A 19,707-nucleotide genomic window follows, 5' to 3' on the forward strand; every position below is an offset into this window, starting at 1 on the left:
GGAGAAAAAAAGGTTATAGAGTTTATTGATCAATGTGCCAGACCGTGCTACTTGCTGGGAATTCAAAAATGCAAAAGTCTTTTTCTGCAAGGAATTCACCATCTACTGAGGGAGACACATCATAAACAGATCAACTTGCTATCCTTGGTTACTAACTGAGGCAAAACGAACGAGGAAATATTTACTAAATGGTCAGACATCTTATCAGAAGGAGTTAGAACACCTCCAAGAGCCATAGGAAAAGCCTCCAGACACACTATATTTGATTCCATGTACCAGGTAGAGAAAAATCAACATTCATAACTTACCAGCTTATCTGAGCCATGCCTAGAGATAATTCCAAGCCTATTTATGAGTACAGGGTCTGAGATGCCCCACCCTAGCAAAACAAAGTGAACTATTCATAAGAAATGCTCCTTGTCACCAAGAGGTTATATTCTAAAAGAAAGCATTGAGTTCCATTTTGTGAAATACAGCATGCATACTACTGACATACAAGACATGTCACAGCTGGTATAACAGGCCACAGCTCAGGAGGCCTTGAAACATGTCTTAAACTTTCCTAGAGGCATTTCATATGCTTTTTAAAAAGCTTTTTTTAATGAATAAATAAAACTTGCCCTTCATTTTCATGAACACTTTCCATTTAACTGTGGTCTCTTCGCACATGGGGTTAGAGGTAAAGTCAGTCAAGGGTATTTAAACTTCAACTGAGAACTTGTCTACTCTGAATTCTTTAAACTGCCTCATGATGGTAATAAGAGCATATTTATGGATGAGCATCAATACTGGATATTCCCAAGAGAAGAAAGAACTCCTCAGGGGGGGTCCCAAACCCACTCACAGCTCTTATTGCTCACTTTGCATTGGCCTCTGTAGATTTGCTTAAAGATGTGTAAAATTTTATGTAGTTTGACAGTCCCCTGAGGGCTCTCATGTGTGTTGTTTATTCCTCTCTGTATGTGATAGAACATTCACTCACAATTTTCTTCCTGGACAGCTTTAGAGGGTTGGAGAGACTGTAAATATTTAGTTCTTAAAGTCAAAACTATCCACATTTGTTCAAAAAAGCTTTGTTTGGAAAAGTGCAAAACATCTGTTCGAAAGATCTTCTAGCCAGCTTCTAACCTAACACAAACTATAAAGGAAAACACAATGTGATATCACCTATAAGGGAAGAAGATGTGGATTGTATGGAGTGGTACATGGTCTGGAACCCAGATGTATCAGTTAGAATGTTTGGGACTACAAAAATTAGGAAACACAGTTCAAAACGGCTTCATCAGATGGGTACCCTTATTTTCTCCAATGTAAGAAGTTTAGAGGTAGGGATATTCCAGGATTAGTTAATTCAGCAGCTTAATGACATCCACAATGACTCAAGTTCTTTCTGTCATCCTCAATGGGCTTTTTCCCTCAATCATATGTCTTCATGATTGCAAGCTGGCTGCAGCTGCTCCAAGCTTCATATCCCACCAATCAATCTTAAGGAGGGAGAACAGGGTGCATTTCTTTCTTAGCCCTTTTTTCAGAGCATAGTACACATTTCCAGATGTCATTATGTAGAATTATCTTTTTGTCTTATTGATGAGAATTCTGTCACATGACCATTCTTAAAGCAATTACTTAGAATTATCTTTTTGTCTTATTGACGAGAATTCTGTCACATGACCATTCTTAAAGCAATTAATAGCAAAATAATGGAGTTACCAGTCTTCACTTAGACTAAGGACTAACTTCCTGAGGTTGGGGCAGTGCTTGAAGTTCTTGTCTGCCCAATGCATGAACGAAATTGGAGGGAAGTGGAAATGATGGTTGAGTAAACAACCAAGTGTCTAGCTCACCAGGAAATATGAGTACTTTGACTTTGCTTCTGATCCAGTCTTTCTAATGACTTTCCTTGGTCAGGAAAGAAGGCACTCTAAGGCACTGATTGAGAACATGGCTCATTATGCATACAGGCAGATCCTAAATCTGCCCTTTACTGGCTGCATGACTTTAAGAAAGTTACTTAACATTTCTGTGACCAGTCTACGGCCATGCTACTCTGAACAAGCCTGATCTCGTCTGATCTTGGAAGCTAAGTAGGGTCAGGCCTGGTTAGTACTCGGATGGGAGACCACCTAGGAAGACCAGGTGCTAGAGGCATAAAAAACAAAAAAATAAGGGATTGTAAGATGACAAGGTCCTTGCAATCTGTGAGGTCAACCAAGGGTTGCCTTGCCTAAAAAATAAAAAATAAATAAAAAATAAAACACATTTCTGTGACTAAATTTCCTCATAGGTACAATGTCAGAAAAAAAAAATAGTATCTACCCCAAAAGGTAGACATGTAGATTAAATACTATTTATAAAATGCTTACCCAATTATCTAGCACCTGGTATCAATAAAGATTAGTAACTGTTATTAATATATTATTCCAAAAACTAGATCTCAATTCCTAAAAGAATTTAAGAATCATCTTTTTCATGCTGCATTAAAAAAAATTAACTCAAAAATGAAAGGCCACCAAAAATCTCTAGAGATTAGGAAGAGGAGATAGCAGAGTTTAATTGTATCAATAAAAAACTAACACCAGTGCCTAAGCACACACTTGATCTTACGTTCATATTTAACCCTTGGGCACATAATAATTTCATTTATTTCAGGAGCTGAGAAGAAAAGCATATTTAGCATTTATAAAATAGCATGTATAAATTCAAGAATAAGTTAGCTATCTCTTCAGAAAATACCAAAGGGCAAGATCACATTTAAAACCATATGTGTTGGGTTCACAGTCCCTCTCTCACCATATCCTTTCTCTGTCTATAATTCCTCCTCATTATTCATTTGGCAACTGCACCCTATAAAAATACTTAAAGCCAAAATTCTTGTGCCTTTTTCCCCCTCTTTTCTTCTGACAAATACATTTGCCAAGAGACTTAAACAAGTGAGAAGGAATTTATAAATTCAGCTTTAAAATCAGTTACACCTAAGTAAGATATGCAGAAACTCAATTAAACATTGCCTTCAAATTCCAGCTTTGTTAATTCTCAAAATGAATGGTCTCCTGAGATACATTTAGGTGGCTTTAAACCATCATCTTCTCAATCTTTGCCATACACTATATTTGCCATACACTTTATTATAAAGAATGTCTAATTTACTGGGCTAGGTGTTTTTGTTTGGATCCAAAATGGATTTGGCATCTTAGAAAAAAGAAAGCTAACGTGGTTAGCCAATCAAAACAAAAAGATGAATAGGTTCAGTAAGAACTACTTATTAGTTGCTCTTTGCTCTAAGACCAGTGCTCTGTTACATCTCTGATGTATGACCAACACAAATTAGAATTTTAAATGACACTTGTAAGTTTTATTTGTAGCCCCATTTGAAATCTGCTCTGAGAAACTTTCAGTCCAAACTAAGCTATTGAAATATCAGTGTGTTTCTGGTTTGAATATGACAAACTAAACAGCAAATCTCCCCTCACATTTTTATAAATCCCTGAAGCAATTTTTGAAGCTCAAAAAAATGATTTTGAAGTTTTTCATAAACTCCTTATAAAACTTATTCTATGACTTTTCTCAGTACCAACAAGGGCTCTTAAGCCAGATGGACAGAAAGACAATCAAGAAAGAAAGCATACAAAATCTAAAACAAAAGTACAGTCTCTGAATCATATAATACAACATCCAGTTTTCTGTTGAGTTGTAAGTTTGCCATATGGAGATAATAAGGGAAAAATTCCAAATACAATCACCATGGATTATTTTTCTCTTGGAGCCTTAGATGTTAGTCCATCCTTACAAAAAGAAAAACTCAAAGGATAACTAATAATATACATAAAGTTAGTTGTTAATCAAACTCAAAAGAAGACAAAATAGTATTTTGTATATAAATAGACAGTTTAAAAACTTAGGTGTTCCATACAGAATTAGTGTTCACCCAACACACAACCAAAATTGGGCAAAAATTCAGGGCATTCTGAAAAAAAAAAAATCAATACCAGTTAGGGCAAGAATTAAAAATGACACCATCTAGGCCTGTTCTTGTTTAGGAATGTCAAAAGAAAAAATCTATAATATTTTTTTGGCCTTTCTTTAAAAGAATTTTTTTACTTCTTTGTTCTACAAGAAAAAAAAAAAAAACAATAATTAGCAAACCACAGATGAGAGTTCTCAAATTTAAGACAACAAACTATGCCACACAAGACCACAGTTGCTGCCATCTTCACTTAGCATGCCCAATTTTTCCCTTGCTTTTTGAAAATTCCAAATCTCAAGGAAGGTGCAGGGAGTTGTCACTTAAAGTGCCTTAGGAAACCAACTAAATGAGATGAAATAAGTATTGGAGGGATGTTATCAAGTTACTCCATTCAAGGAGACAACAAATACTGAGCAATAACTCTGTGCAAGAGTCCTAGCTCTAGAGAATAAAAGGTATATGAGCTAAGAATTTGCTCCTATAGAAATTTACAAACAAGTAGGGTAATGACTATACATAAAAATTAATCATGTGCATATATGCTATAATTGAGTTGTACAGAATTGCAAACTTTTAGCAGGGTTTATTATTTCTTTTTAATGAAAAGAGTTTGTTTCCATTTGGTTTTTACTCTCCACTCTCCCAAACATTGACAATAGAGATGAAGACAAATCTTGCCTGGGAGATGGTAGAAGGGCCTGAAGATCTGGAGAATCTCAGCACTAACAAGGAGACTTGGACAAGTATGGAAGATGTCTCCTTCTTGTTGGGCTCCCCATAGAATTCAAGTTCCACGGGGATGGATATCATGTCTGCCATATTCACACAACTCTTCCTAGAACCTAGGAAAATGCCTAGAACCTAGCCAAGTGTTCAATTGAAATTAAGTTCATTATTTTTAAACCATTCTGTGGAGTTTTCTTTTGGAAAATCAAACAGGATGAGATAGGGCTGTTTAGTTTCACTGCTTTTTAACCTATTCTGTGGAGTTTTCTTTTGGAAAACCAAACAGGATGAGATAGGGCTGTTTAGTTTCACTGCTGCCCTTTCAATTGTCTAGCCCAGTTGTAGGAGAGGAGGACAAGGTTCTGAAGATCTGGGGCTGGTAGAGAGACCAATGTTTACTTGGATCTGAAGGCACTCTGAAGCCAAGAGGGTGGATGGAGGTGCAGTTGAGATATAGGATCCTAACAGGTTACCTAAACAAAGTAGAGAGCAGGAGCCAGAATATGGATAAAGCAGGGAAGCATGAGAAGAAACCAGTGCAGGCAAAAGGAGGGAGCTCTGGGGAAATGCCTGATACGAGCTGCTGCTGTCTGGGTGATGGGTACACCATCTACAGTAGAGTTAGGGACCAAGTGGGTATTGATAATCACTTTGTAATTCATCTCACATCAGACCTAAATGCATTCTCCAAGAACCATATGGCTTCAAAAGCATCATCTGAAAATTAAGGTGTCTATTAAGGTGACAAAATAAATATACAAAAAATCAATAGCATCCATTGGAATAAACAATTAGAAAATACGTTTTTAAAGATCCAATTCACAATAACAACAAAAGTTTTAAAACTTACAAAAATGTTCAATATCTATTTGAAGAAAACTTTATTAAAAGACCACAATAAATGGAGAGAGATAACATACTACTGATTAAGAAAATTCAATATTTTTAAACTATCGATTTCCTCATGGTAATCTGTAATTTAAACATAATTTTTATCTATATCCAACTGAATATTTTTCATATCTGACAAAATTCTAAAGTTCTTCTAGAAGACAATGTTTAGAAAAGAGCCAAGAAATAATATTAAAAAAAAAAAAAAAAAACAGTGAGTAGGAAATGTAACATACTTTAAATAAATTAAAATACTTTCCTATTGGTACAATAATAAATGGATGAATAAACAAAATACAGAGTTTGGAAGTTGACCACTTTTATACATATAAATTTAATAAATGAGAAATGTGGTGTGTGAATTCAATAGGAAATGATAAATTCTTCGAAAAATTGTATTAAAAGCTAGGGTGAATATTTAGGAAAAATAGAGTCAGAATCTTACCATATGCAAAAGTAATATCTAAACACAAAATTTCATTTAAAATACTGTTTAAAAAGGATATTTTCAAAATATTATAGTGAGGAAGTTCTTCTTAAGCAAAACATATCACTCTAAAGTCAGACAGAAAAAGAATGAGAGATTTGAGTTCATAAATATTTACTTTTGCTTAGTTAAAGAAACCATAATCAAAGTTAAAAGGTGAACTAAAGACTGTAACACAAGCAACGCAGGAAAAAGTATTCAGAAAACAGTTTCTTAAAATCAATATAAAATGCTAAGCAAAATCAATATGAAAAGTTAAAATGAACTAAGTATATGAAAAAGCAATTTACAGAAGAAATATAAATAGCTAGTAAATATTGAAAAAGATGATGAAGTTCACTAATGATCAGGGAAATTAAATAAAAACGGCAAAGTATTTTTCACCTACTTGATTAGCAGAAATTAAATTTATTATTAATAACCAGTTTTAGTGAGAGTATTAGTATAGGAAAGGCTGTACTATTGGTAGAATTTAAATTAGATCCCTCTATGAACTGCAATTTGCAGTCTCTATCAAAAGCTTAAATATATATACCTTAGACACTTAAGTTCTACTTCTCAGAATTTATCCTAAAGAAATACTGAGTATAGAGAAAACTTTTGCCATATGATTTGAAATAATAAATTTTGTGAGACTACTTCATTATGTAACAAATGGTGAATTCTATTTTGGTATTTTCATATTACCAAATGTCACAAAATCATTTTTAAGAGAGATAAGTTTACATATTCTGATAAGCAAAGATGATCATGATAAACTGTTACATAAAGAAAGTTACACATTTAGAATATAAAGTATGATTACATTTTGTTTTAAAAATACTTGGAAACTACTGTGTGTATATGTGTGCATTTGAATCAAAGCATTAATAAAAAGCAAATAATTAGGAAAACAAGCATCGACAACGTGGCTCTGAGTCCCAACGCTTTACACAATTAAATACTTTTTTAGCCACTGAACTATTCTTCAAATTAAATCTTACGCAAAAACTCAAAAAGCAGAAGACAAAAGAAAGCAGAGTTTCTATTATTGAACCAAACACTCTGCTCCCCACAACAGCTCTAAAGTTCCTCTGAAGAATAGCAAGGGTTCCTTGAAACAGGGTTTAAAAACCACTGTTTTACTAATGTCGGTGTGCACTAGCAAATTCTTTATCATTTCATTGTTCTCCACTACTCCCAGTAAATACAATAGAATGACACCATACACATATAATAATATATTAGTATTTAATAAAAACAACAAAACAAAGAAAGGAGAGAGAGAAACCACATGACAATGCCATTTGATTCTGTCCTACACTCCACTCAGGAGTCAGGGTCCTGAGCAGAGTGAGCATGAAGGATAAAAGATTAAAATGCTGTTGGTTGGTTATTCAGTCTTGGTTTCCAAGGGCTTTCATGGTGTAAGTACCTTGCTATGATGAATATAATTCTAGTATTTAAACACCCGTTCTTTGCCAATTGAATTCCAGGAGCATATCCCATTGCTGGAGAAAATTATGACTGAGATGGATTCATTGAAAGGTGAAAATGTCAGTCTTCGGCTATTTGTTTCATAGGAAATTTTCAAGAGAAAATTTAACCATACAAATTTTTGCCTTTCTCACTGACTTGGGAACCTTCCTAATTCTTATGGAACATGCAACCTCAACTGTACCAAAGGTGAAAGTTTAAAGACATTCGAGAATCAAAGTGGTGAGTTAATCTGAACTAACTCAGGAGCAGCAGCCTTCACAAAGACAAAGGCTATATCAGAGCAGAAACTCAACGTTCAATTAACAATCCAACAGAACAAATTGGGAAAGATGATAGACAAGCTGTGATAAAGTCGAAGGCAGTCAGAGGAAGTCTATTCAGGGAGTTTAGCACACAGAAAACAATATAGTGTCTATCAAGAATGTGTCATCAAGTTAGGTCACTGCTGGTAGTTGGCCAACAGGTATGTCTAAAGACAGACACATGGTGATAGGTCCAGAATCAGAAAATATGCAGAGATTCCAGCAAGCAACTGGCCTCAGAGATTTCTAGTACTAAGAGGGTCCAGGCACAGGATTGAAATTCAGGGCAGGTATTTAGCAAAAATTGACACAGAAAAACAGTCACAGTCTCGGCAGGACAAAGTAATCAGCAGGCCACCCAGTTGGACTGTAGCAATAAGTCAGGAAATAACCAAGGGTTATTTCCCCTACTAGGACACTCAGCAATGTCTAGAGACACTCTGGTTGTCATACCTTGGAAGAGTACTACAGACATCCTCGTGGTCAGAGGCTGGGGATGCTGCTAAACATCCTACAGTGGACAGAACAGCCCCACAAGACAAAGGATTATACAGCCCAAAGTAATGCCACTGCTGAGAAATCTTGGTATAGAGAATAACATAGAAACACAGTTATAGAAACTATGACACAAGTCAGGGAATGGGAGTTAATTACACAAACAAGGCATAAATGTGAAAATGAAGCAAGAGCAATATAGTGAGGTTGAGTTGGAACTGAGTCACCTGAGCTACTCTTAAACTAGGTTCTTTTATTTCCTCCTAATTAAGGACCATGTATGTCTTAGGAACTTGAGTAAAAGATACTTTAGAAGTAGATATGTGCTCAAACACTTACTAGCCAAGGAACATTGGGCAATTTATTTAATCTCTACACCTCAATTTCCTTTTCTGCAAAATAGGAATAATAATAGCATCTGCACTTAGAATTGCTACAATAGTAAAAAAGAATAATGCATGATAAGTGTTTCTAACACTGCGGGTAGCTCATATGACATGGTTGATAATTAATAATTATAGATGGGTATCGAATAGCCGGGGCTGGGATGGGAGATGTTTTTAAATAGAAGAGAGAAAAAGAAGTGAAGCAGTGCATTACTAGCCCAATCCACCCCAAAATTATCTGGTAGAGAGTTTTCAGAAAAAAAATCAGGAATTAAATTTACTTAAAGCCAGAATTTAATCATAGGTTAGTGAAAACTAAAAAGCAAGAATATTAGAAGGAAATTTCTCTGACATACTTGTTTCAAGTGTTTCAATCTTTAAACTTCTATGAGAAGTCGAAGTCTCTTTTTTTTTAGAGTGATTAATTATAATATTCTATTCTCAATCCTTTATTGTGAAACGTTATGGGCCCGATATTTTCTCTTACTAAATCAAAGATATTCCGGAATATAGTCAATCTCTCTTCTTCTCAAGACATTAAAATACAATGCTAGACTATGAGCTTAAGCATCTAATACAGATAAATGAAGGGCTCTGACAAAAAAAAAAAAAAAAAGGCCTGCTTGTCCTATTCTAATGCATGATTAATTTTCAGGAATTTACATAATAATAAGAAACAAAAAAGAAAACAAAATGAGAGGAAGTGGAAGTTATTATATTGTACGTTTGTTCCTAAAAGTAGCTCGGCTGGGGTTTCCAACCCCTCCTAAATCCCCAGACAGATTAAAGGAAACCACCAACATGTGATGAAACCTCAACATCATAAAGATACCTGGAGGGAAAAAGTCACATCAAGGTCTGGCTCCTTGAATCCCATCTAAAGTAGGAGACTGAGCAAAATTCCAAAAGGCCTCTTCTGTAAAATGTTTTGCCTCTGAAGCTCTCCTTCAGCATGGACCCCAAAGACAGCATTTAGAAGGCTCCCGAGTGGTGTCTCCTGAGATTAAAAAAAATGAATATTGCCAATCACCAAAGATGGAAGTATTTATATATTGGAATAGACGGGCATTGGAAAAAATACAAATTCACCCAACTGGCATATAATTGGGTGATACGGCCCTGGTGTTGCCCAGTTGGGGTAACACCAGGGCCGTATCTATGCATCATCGTTACCTTACCAGGTGATACGGCCCTGGTGTTGCCCAACTGGCATATAATTGGGTGAATTATATGCCAGTTGGGCAACACCAGGGCCGTATCTATGCATCATCGTTACCTTACCAGGTGATACGGCCCTGGTGTTGCCCAGTTGGGGCAACACCAGGGCCGTATCTATGCATCATCGTTACCTTATGAGCTTAGCTGATTCAGGTGTCCAATCTGATTTCTTGAGGTGTTAAGGGTGAGAGAAAGGCCACAAGCTCCTTGGCTTACTAATTATTTTCCAGAAAAAGAAATGGGTATAATGTTGGATGACATCTTTAATAAAAACAACTAATATTTGTAGCTTTACCACCTGCTTTCATATATATTATTTCATTTGAGCTCAATGTGCCCGTTTTATAACTTTCAGGAAACTAAGGCTCAGAGTAGTTAAGTGACTCACTCAACATCACCCAGCTAGGAAATAATAAAACAAGACTCACACCCAGATACAACTGATTTCACATCCCATTCTTGTGATTCCATACATCATGCTACTTCCTAGCACCTTCTCCAGTCAAGCAATAAAAAAGAGAGAGAGAAAAGAGGTCTATCTCACCTGAGAGGCTGCCCCCCATCCTTTCTACCATACTTGCAGGAAGAAGAAATTTCCCAGCTTTCCATTTATTATCATCACCATGGAAGAGCTTTACAATGTAATCCAGTGATCTTCCTTTATATTCTCCCCACTCTTTCTCGTACACATAGCAAATGCTGCTTTCTGAGGGTTACTATTAAATTATTTTCTATCACTATGTCTTACCTATTTCATAATGCTATACTCCAAAATTAAACTACTTATGTCCCTTTATTATTATTAATCTTTATCTCTAAACTTAGATCAAATCGAGAAAGGAACATTTTGAATTGTGTCCATGTAGTAATTTTATTTTAAAAAATGACTCTTTAATATTTATTTACATATATGTGAAAGAATTCAATTTGGAGCAGTGTGTGTGTGTGTGTGTAGAGAGAGAGAGGCAATTCAAGCTACTTTCAAGATACAAAAAGACTTCAGACTACAACTATAAATTCCAAAGTTCAAAGTGAAAAATCAGTTGTTTTTAATCAGAGTGGTAATGACAAAACTTTGACATGCCAAATATCGCAGACAATTGTTTAAGAATTTACCGTTACAGTGTATATTTATTTAGAATATTTTTTTAATTTAAAGTTATATTTAAATCTTTAAAGTATGTTCTAAATTTCCTCGGGTGCTAAATTATGATATAAATATGTACAATTACAAGCAATAGTAGAGCCACAGATTGTAATTATTACTGGTAATGACAGCTTCATAATCTTTGACATAATAATTTTTGTAACTTCTATGGTAATATTTATGTTCAAAACATTAGCTAATTAATGCTTTAAAAAAATCATCACAAACCATATGAACAAACAAATTAGTCTGCTCTATTGACATTTTATATATTTTCCATTAACTGATTAACGTCTATTTACAAAACTTGAATAACAACTGAGAAATCATCCAACATAAATGTAAAATCCAAAGATTTTTTTTTTGGCTTTAGGAAGACAACCTCTTTGTTTATTATTCTTTGCTTAAATTGCCTCTTATTTGTGGAGTGTGCTATCCAGACCCATTCTTCATCCTCCTGATTCTCTGGGCTTACATTATATAAGGAAAGAGTCATCAGCCTTCAATAGCCAAAGTAATAGGTGAATTGCCTTAGCCACATGGGACATTAGCTAGTAGTCCAACTACTCTCAAACCCACATCCCCACAAAATGTGCGTTGCGGGTTAAGAGGAATAAGAAGCCTTTCTATCATATCTTGATAAATTCAAAATGCCTCTCCCACTTTCTCCTTTCTTCTTTATTTGTAGGAATATAATAATTATTATTTATTAAGCACTTATTATCTACCAAACTGTGCTAAAGGCTCAATGTATATTTTAGCTCATTTCATAATTATAAAAACCATGTGAGGTAGGTATTATCAAGATCTTTATCCTTATTATGATATCATCATCATTATTAAATAAATAAATAAATAAATACAATTAAAAACATTGAGGGTCAAGAGTTTAATTAACTTGCAAAAGATGAGACAGAGCAAGGGAAAAAGCCAGTTCCACCTGATTACACAGCCCACTATCCCAACCAGTACACCAATTGTTCTCAAACTTTGGCAGGCCTCTGAACCACAGATAAAATCACAGATTCCTGGACCTTACCTTGCAGTTTTGATTCAGGAGGTCTGGGGAGGATCTCCAGAATTTTCATTTCTAATAAGTTCCCGGGTGATGCAGATGCTGCTCAAGAACAACACTTTGAGAACCACCGCAATACACTAACTTTTGCTAAAAAAAATTGATCCTTCCATAGATGGTCCTGTCAAATAAATAATTTGAAATAGGAATGTTTATTTGTTTTGGTGGATATTAGCCAATATTCTTCCATGGCAGGAGGGAGAGAACAGGTGCTGGTATTCAAATAGGCATGTTTTATCGCAAAAAAAAAAATACCAGTTTTATGTAAGAGGTTTTTATTTTATTTTTTTATTTTGATTTTTTTAGAGAGCCTCCCGTCCTCATTTATCATATCCATAGGGGAGACATTCCCCCAAATTCATGTCATTCTTATTCTTTCTCGAAGACTCTTTAGCTACTTCTTTACTCTCCTGAAGATGAGAACATTACCACCGATGTATTCATTTTCTGAATCCTACCTTTGGAACTCCCCAGTCCAGGTCCATCGCTGAGGCTGCACAGCTTATACACAAAAGTAGCAACAACAAAGATGCTGCCACCCTCTCACAAACCTGCAATGGCTTTTCCCTGTCAGTTAACATGAGTTTGCTCTTCATTCCATAGGTTTGAGAATTGAGCTCATGATTTATTTCTATGATAAATTTGCTTATGCTAAAAAATATGCCAAGTCAAAGCCTGGAACAAGATTTTATGGGCCAAGTAGTAAACTCCATAAAATCAGGGTTTAAAATGGAAAATGTTATTCAGACTAATTATGGGTCATGCAATTGGGCATTACTATAGCAAGCTTTGCTTAAATGTTATCCCAAATGAGGACATCAGAAGAACATATGTGCCACAGACACAGCCCAAATTCTTGGTCAGCAATGGAACAAACCTGCAGTGGCAAAGGGGTGTGACTGCCACTGACATCCCTGTGGCAATTTCCTCATTAGACAGCCATGTGGTGAGCCTTCTCAAGCTGTAGACAAAGGACAAAGGATAATGGTCTTTAGTTTTTAAAGTGTGGCACAGAGGACAGGAAGAATGGGAAAAAGCAATTCCTAAATAAAGGAAAAAGTCTGGGGGGAAATCTTTTCAAAACCCATTTTGAATAAAAATAAATTTGCTATGCATTCAAGAGCTGAAAAGACTTAATTTCTGAGATATAAACAAATTAAATGTATGAAAACTGTTTACTATAATGGGTACAATTGATATAATTGTAATGATGGGCTATTATTTTGCTCAGCTTCATTTCAATTGAAATAAAAGCTTCATGAACAAATCTTAAAGTCCAAGATAACTGATTACTTTATATTCTGAGAGATGAAATGAGTTCTAAATTTAAAGTGTTCTTTTCTTTGCTCAAAATGTATGAATGAGGTCTTTGCTGATAATTCTTGATATTCATAAAAATCAGTCTATATTTCCTAAGTAAACTTATTTTCATTTTATGGTACTATTAAAAGGCTGAATTGAACCTGGAAGAAGGAAAAAATGCTTTAACAGCCAAGGTAAAATCATGATGTTCAAAGTATATAATATTTCACTCACCAAGTATATATTATCCAACTTTATTTTTTTCTATATCTATTTTTTAAAAAGAAATACTATGGACCTCAATCTTCATCTTTCATTGCATACTTTAATAACATAAAAAATACCAAACAAAATGAAATTAATATGTACTTGAAAAAATGAAATTAAAGTTATATAAAATATAATATTATATATTATATGATTATCATATAATATATATTAAGCATATATTTTATATATATACTTAATAGAAAATAGGAACAGCATCCAGAAACACAGCACAATCTAGCACCAACTCAAAATGTTGCTGATAAGACATTTAGCATTTCGCTAGAGTGTTGGTTTGCAACCTCAGGAGCTTACCTTGTGAAATCTGAAACTGGCCTCCATACATGCAGGACAAGGAGAGACAGAAGAAAATGGGAGACTATTACAGATTTGTGACTTCCATACCTTTGTGTTAGGAGTCAGATGCCAGGGCACTTCACTGTCAATCACTACAACAACCTCTCCTTGGTTCTTCTCAATTTCTCAGAGATTCCACCTCTTAGCATCCTAGCGAGGCTTTGGGATAAGCCCTCAGACCCTAATCCTCTGCAGTTGTGCCCTCCTAGCTTTATAAGACAGCACACTAAGTTCTCCAATGTACCATCCTGCTCTTCCACCTTGTCTACTAGGCCCGAAGCTAGCTGAGTAGTGGACAACTGCATGTTTTTCTCTAATCTCAGCTCTTCTTCCAACTTTCTAACTCAAGTTTCAGCCTCTAGGTGAGTATGGGTGGCCAGCCAACTGACAACAGTAGACGCTAGCCCACTGCAGCAGTCATTCTTTTCTCTTTGCTATATTGCGCTATGTGCAGTTCCTCAAACTTTTCCCATTTTCCCATTTAGAAAAGAAAAGTACAGCTCACTGCCAGCATTCATTTAACATCAGGCGTAGGAATGCTATGTTTTCTAGAATTTGACATTTTCAGTCATTCAACTACTAAAAACTGAATGCTATAAATAGAATGATGTCATTTATTTCCAAAGACTATCAATATAGTAGAGCAATGCGAAAATAATAATAAAAGCGAAATATTTCATGGCAAACTTTGGGGGTAAAGTTAGGGCTGTCATCCATGAGTTACCTTGGGATAAACACTGTAGCTGCAACTGCCACTAGTGAGTATCCTCAAGGCAAAGAGGAAAAGGGTTAAAGCAGCTGGTGTTTTGGGGACGTCCCTGTACTTACATCACCCATAAATTCCTAACATACGGGCTACCTCTCCCCACATAGAGGACAAAGACCAACTTGGGAATTCCCCAGCAGGTGTCTCTTTCCTAAGACCTATTACTACGATCTCCAAGCTGGCTTGCCAATTGTTGGTGAAGTCTGAAACTGGCCCCCTATACACAGAGGGCAAGGAGAAACTGAAGGAAAAGGCACACTCCAGATTGGTAGGTGGCAGCTTTACTAAGCAAGGGAACTTAAGAGGCTTCTCTTGGGTGACACGCAAGATGAGCAGATTACTTTCTGTGCTCACCAGAATCTTACAAGTTTATACAGGGGCCTGAACTGGGTTCTATCACATACACCATCCAGATGGTCTCAAAAACACCTTCCTCTATTACTCAGCCATAAGAAGAGATGAAATACTGCCATTTGCAACAACATGGATGGACCTTGAAATAATCATATTAAGCGAAATAAGCCAGACAAAAAAAGGTCGAAAATCACATGATATCACTATATGTGGGATATAAACCTAAAAGCAACAAATGAAGAGGACAAACAGAGACTCATGGACATGGACAATGGATTAGTGGTTATCAAAGAGGAGGGGGAAAATAATAAAAAAAATAAAATGTTAAAAAAATTAAAAATGAAAAAATAAACACCTTCCCCTCTCAAAGTTACGTCTTTGAAAAGGCTTCACTATGGAAATGGTGGGCGGAAGTACATTCCAAAGACAGGGGGGAAGGTAAGGATACTCCAATTGCCGAGGCCCAGCTTGAGGGTCAATCAGCAGTCATGTCCTCTCAATAACCTCCTCCAACATAGAGTCTAAACTTGAACTTTAAAAAAATTAATTCTGATCCCATTAATTTTGTAAAAGCAAATTAACCTTTTGAGGGAAGAGATCTATTTTTTCATTTTTATATAAAGATATTGATAAGATAAAGGAAAGTACTATCAAAATGTAAGAAGTCTATGAGCTGGGAGAATTGTTGTCACATCAATCTTATACCTGAGAGCACTAGATATGCCACAAATCTATTTTTTTAAATAAATAAGTGTGATCACTACTAGGTGTCAGGTATTATGCAAGATGAATAATAAACAGTCCTTACCCTTAAGAAATGTACAGTCTAGTAAAGGGTTAGAGTGACATACACAAATAGAAGACATGAAGTGATAGAAGTCTACTCTCATATTCCTTGCTGCCTAATATAGCCACTTATTTAGAGTTACTTGAAGACCAAAGTCATCTTATACTGTAGGAATAGACCATGACCTGGACCCTGGCTAAGCCAGATTTTGCTTCAGTATTTGGTTCATCCAATAATACCCTGATCAATTGAGGCTTGACTGACTTTTTTTTTTTTATCTACCTAGATTTCAGATTGTGTACCTGCCTTCTCGTATGGATTGTCCCCAACCCTCTGGAAAGATCATCTGAGTTCTCAACCCCATGGTTCAGATGAGTAACTGACTTTCCTAAACCAGTCATCTGCCTAGTAAGCCCCTTTCTCCAGCACCACCCACAAGCTTAGCATAACTAGCACATTTTAGAGTTAAAAACACATGCAGCCATAGCGAAAGTTATTCTCAGTTCATGAAAATCAGGCTAATTCTGATACCATCTATTAGAAGTTTGAAGACAGAAACAGTACCCACAGACAAATGAAGCAGCAGATTAACCAAATACATACATTGAATGTGTACAGCAAAAGTTGCTGAGAAGACCACCTGTATCCAAAGACTACCTTCCGAAATAGCTAAGGGCACTGAGCTTGTAGTTTATTTCCCATTAGAGTAACGTGTTTTGACCCTGCCTTAAGAGACCACCTGCCTAACATGAATGCAGACCATTTACTCAGTGCATTAGACTATTAGAGAAAAAAAAAAACTTTTGAGAAATGGAGTTAAACAAAATGCATTGCCTAGCCAGCTCCAGCTTCATATATGCCTGTCTACACAAGCAATGCTTTTCTTAAAATCACCCCACATGAGGTTTTAAGCTTCCCTACTGAGTTCTCAGACCCCTGAGAACGGAAACAACAGGCTTCCAGCTGTTCCACAAGGTGAACTGATGCCCAGCAATGGCCATACTTAATGGTTAATGATTCATAGAGAGACTATGGCCAATCTTGTTGCTGGTTTCCTGGGGTCAATTATGGGGACTCCATTCCACACAAGATCACCCAGAAAAATCCTTGGGCTAATTTTGGTGATATTCAGGGTCATCTACATCGACTTTAGTATAATTATAGGTTATTTAAGTTCCAAAGACTCATTCCACATGTGTTAAAAGCATAAACTATAGGGAGCATTGTTAAACTGAAGACCACCTGCCAGAAAGACCACTTAATTTTAGAACCCGGGGTGGTCTCCATATGCAGATTTCATAGTTTTACATTATGAGTAACAAAAGGTTAAATACATTGTGCCAGGTGGTAAGTGAAGAGTTAGCTTGTTGAGTAAAAGTAGAGTCAAGAAGAAAATTATGGCCTTTCACAGAATTATTTAGAAAAGAAACTTCAACTAATGTATAACAGCAAAAGAGAGCAGAAAACAAGCCTGTCTATGATCAGAAATCAGAGTTGCTGTTGAGCTAAATGGGTGGTGGGGCAGTAAAAGTACTAGAGCAATAAGTATGGCAGGACTTCCATATTCAAAGGCTACTGATTGAAGAGTTGAGAACAACTGCTGCCCAGTAATGCTTTTGACAATTCTTGCAGGCACTAGCAGCCAATGGAATGCCACAGAAATGCACAGGTAAATACTTAACAGGTTGTAACCCTTAAAGACAAAGTTAAATATGGCTGTGAATACATACACACAACCACAAGCCATTACAAATAAAGTAAAATTAATAACAAGCAAATGGAGAGGGGGCTATCTGCTGGTGGTCCCCTAGAATCTGGAATGTGTGTACCCATGAAAAAAAGGAATTTCACTACGTCTTTAACAAGGCTGCTTTTTCTGGTTTCTTTCTCCAGTTATCAAAGCTTACATAAAACTTCCACCAAAGGAATTAAAGAAATAATTCCTGCCAGGCTGCCAGCAAAGAAGGAGCAGAATTTTCCATTACAGGTTGCTAGAAGGTATGTTTATCATTGCTCCTTTATGCATGCTGCATGTGGGCTCTGTAATGAGCATATGGTAAAAAACAAAAATTTCATCATGGCTGAGATATCATACTAGCTTGGCCCAACACATTAGATTTTATAGCTGATCTTTGCACATTGTTAACAAATACTGTGAAATCCAGGAACCCTGCTTTTAAACAGCTGTGAGAATTCATTGACTTCTAATATCTCATCCTAAAAAGCAAGAATGGTTAATGAGATCCAATCTGAGCACTTTCTGAAAACTTAATTTTGAAGTTATGGGCCCTAGTAAAGATATATTAGCACCTAGTCGATACACTATCTAAATTTTACTTTTGACAGTTGAAATTGTACATTTTACTTTCGAACCAGGACCAGGTGGCTTATTTTGGTAAATTGATGTTTTCAAAGAGTTTTAAAACTTACCATAACCTTTTTTGTTTCATTTGGGGTGTTCTTTGTTCAGCATTAATTAGCTATAAAACTCAATCTCTTGAATTTACCTTTTAAAAATGGCCCTCTTTTCCGAAAGAAGTGAAGAGCCACTATTAAATGCTTATGGCACAGTGTCCCGTAGACACAATTCTGACTTTTATTCTCTCCAGAAACAATCATGAAAAAATAAAAAGTTTTTGCACAACAAGATGGTATTAGATAAATAAGTACATTTTTTAAAATGAGAAAACATCAGACAAGCCCAAATTGAGGGATATTAACAAAATAACTGATCGGTCTTTTTCAAAAATGTCAAGGTCATGAAAGACAAGGAAAGACTCTTCAGATGGGAAGAGACTAGAAAAAGTAGCTAAATAAATGGATATAGGACCCTGGGTATAATCCTGAAACTGGAAAAGTTGTTAGTGGAAAAGTAAGTGAAATGCAAATAAAGTATTATTCTGATATTAATAGTATTATTCTGATATTAATTTTCCGGTTTTGATGGATGTACCATGGTTGCATAAGATGTGACTATTAGGGGAAGCTGTGTGAGAGGTATATGGGAACTGTGTACAATTTTTGCAACTTTTTAAAATAATTAAACAATTAGTTCAAATAAAAGTTTTTTTTAAGTTTCAGAAAGAAAACAGAAAAAACACCCTAAATTGCCCGCAAAGTACATCTTAGTGATCGAAGTCTCAAATGAAGTGAGGCATGAGGCATATTGTAGAGTCCATGAAACCAGTAATGCTATTAGCAGTTCCTGTTTCCAAAGCATCACACAGTTCTTTCTTAGGAGACTAGGTCCTAACAGTGGTTTGGCTTTTTTAGAAATCTCTGGACACAGAATCAAATTGCAGAGTCTATAAAAATTTATCTCTACTTTTATCTTATCATATCAGAAAAGAGGGAAAAAAAGGTCTAACTATATTAAATAACTTGCCTAAAATCAAAACTAATACTATTTAATAATTAACAATGTTTACTGTATGCCAGGTGCTATGCTAAATATTTCACATGGATTATCTCATGTATACCTCAAAACAATTCTAGGAAAAACTGTAATTATCATTTTGTAATAGTTTTCTATTGCTGCATAACAAATCAACACAAACTTGGCTTAGGACAACACAAATCTATTACCTCACAGTTTCCATGGGTCAGGAATCTCGCACATTTTAGCTAGATTCTCTGCTCAAGATTTCATAAGGCTGAAATCAAAGCATCAGCTGGCTGCATCCTCATCCGGAAGCTTGACTAGG

The 19,707-nt window shown here is 35.6% G+C and overlaps 1 long non-coding RNA gene and 1 pseudogene across 3 annotated transcripts in view; one reads left to right on the forward strand and one right to left on the reverse strand.

The window, feature by feature from the left end:
- Positions 1 to 2,029: 2,029 nt before the first annotated feature.
- On the forward strand, positions 2,030 to 2,148 carry LOC112483883 (annotated as a pseudogene).
- A 7,291-nt stretch (positions 2,149 to 9,439) lies between these two features.
- The window catches only part of LOC112483844, a 161,260-nt gene continuing 150,992 nt past the window's right edge, over positions 9,440 to 19,707 (reverse strand). For all 3 annotated transcript variants that reach the window (XR_003047806.1, XR_003047805.1, XR_003047804.1), the window contains 4 exons: positions 13,048 to 13,131; positions 12,135 to 12,291; positions 10,080 to 10,163; positions 9,440 to 9,727 (listed from right to left, as the gene is read on the reverse strand). This is a non-coding gene — a long non-coding RNA (uncharacterized LOC112483844). The remainder of the gene's footprint in view (positions 9,728 to 10,079; positions 10,164 to 12,134; positions 12,292 to 13,047; positions 13,132 to 19,707) is intronic.

The sequence above is a fragment of the Pteropus alecto genome, unplaced genomic scaffold (genome assembly GCF_000325575.1).
Source record: "Pteropus alecto unplaced genomic scaffold, ASM32557v1 scaffold196, whole genome shotgun sequence".
Classification (NCBI taxonomy): Eukaryota; Metazoa; Chordata; class Mammalia; order Chiroptera; family Pteropodidae; genus Pteropus; species Pteropus alecto.